The sequence below is a fragment of the Orcinus orca genome, chromosome 4, assembly GCF_937001465.1.
Source record: "Orcinus orca chromosome 4, mOrcOrc1.1, whole genome shotgun sequence".
In the NCBI taxonomy this organism is placed as follows: domain Eukaryota; kingdom Metazoa; phylum Chordata; class Mammalia; order Artiodactyla; family Delphinidae; genus Orcinus; species Orcinus orca.
The window spans coordinates 91,563,922-91,565,778 of NC_064562.1; positions in this window are offsets into that span (position 1 = coordinate 91,563,922).

Sequence of the window (1,857 nt, forward strand, 5' to 3'; positions counted from 1 at the left end):
CCTCCACCCCTTTTCTTGAAGACACTGTATTTTCAGGAGGGGATAAAAAGGAAATATGGGGGAACTTTGAACTATGTACAGTACTTTTTGGGTGATCTTTGCCTATTTAAAGTTACTCAGTTATGATATGGACAAGAAAGATCTACAATGTATACTGTGTTTATGCTATCAGTATAATCTTTAGTTTATTAGATTTTAAAGAATATTTTAGCCAGTCAGCAGTTTTACATGAGCTGTTTAGACTTACATTTCAATTTTGTTCATTATCGTTGCAAATGGATCTATTAGTTAATGAACATTATGGATTCTAGCACCTCTTAAGTTTAGCAGGTTTATGAGAAATATTTAAAAAATTTTTTGGAATACCATCATAAAAGAAGTCATCAGTACCACTGAATATACAATTCTGCCTAGTAGTCACAGTATCTTCATAGAAAATTCACTTTCTAAAAAAAAGAGGGAAACACTTTCAAAACTCATTGAATACAATTTTTGCTACACAGTAATTTATGTAACCAATTTCCTTTTCTGTGCTGGAGATAAGAAATATAAAGATTCAAAAGAAGCTGAAATTAACAATGGTGGAATCCTAAACTCATTTCTCTTAGTATTTTGTGGCTGTCAGAAAAATGAAGATTTCCTCCAGATTCACACAAGTTTTTCTCCTTTCCCATATGTGTGTTTACTTGGCACAATTTTCAAATAAAATTCACTGTATTTCACTTAGTCCTGAGAAGATGAGGGCATTTTAGAGAAGTTCCCAAGATTCAGGAGGATACAGGAAAGGTCTTTTTTTTATATATATGTAATTTTGGCTGCTTTGGGTCTTCCTTGCTCCGCGTGGGCTTTCTCTAGTTGCAGTGAGCAGGGGCTACTCTTCATTTGGTGTGCGGGCTTATCATTGCGGTGGCTTCTCTTGTTGCCCAGGCTCCAGGCATGCGGGCTTCAGTAGTCGCAGCACATGGGCTCAGTAGTTGCGGCATGCGGGCCCTAGAGCGTGCGGGCTTCAGTAGTTGTGTAGTGTGGGCTCAGTAGTTGTGGCACACGGGCTTAGTTGCTCCGCGGCATGTGGGCTCTTCCTGGACCAGGGATCGAACCCTTGTCCTCCGACTAGGCAGGCAGATTCTTAACCACTGTGCCACCAGAAATTCCCAGGAAATGTCTTGATGAGGATTTATTTACCATGTTTCAGGAGAGATACTGTTGGTAGAATCTGTTTGCTTTCCCTCACCAAATATCTCGAGGTGTTCCCCATTCTGCTGCATTTGAAAGAACCTTTCCAAAGTCCAGTCCTTGATACTTTGCGGTTTTGATTAGGTGGTGCTATCAAATGAGTAGTGCTATTTGTATGACAAAATTTGTCATACTTCTTAATGTATTCCCTTTGACTTTCTTCTGTACTTGAAGCAAAAGTACATTTAGATTCTTAAAAAAAAAAAGAGTTAATTTAATCTAGACCATTTGGTACAGATGACGCGACAAAGATGTATTGTCTAATTCAGACACAGTGATTGCTATGCCTGATGCCCTCCCTAATAACACTGTTGATTATGTTATTTCAATTCTAGATAGCAATCTTTCTATTCTATAGTCTTTAGAAACTAAAGAAGGAAGGCAAAGTTTGTTTATCTTATTTTAAAGAAAACCTTTCCTGTATCTTTTTTTTAAAATAAAATGTGTATAATTCAAATTTTCTTTTTGAATCTAAAAAAGGCATCTTTCAAAAATTAAAGAAAAATTACTTTTATCAGTAGAATTACCTCCCTCCTCAGCTCCCCGTGCAGTTTATACTTCTAGTTAGCTTGCACTCCAGTAGTTATTTGTAAGCTGATTGGGGTAAGGGCTTTATCTTTTTAT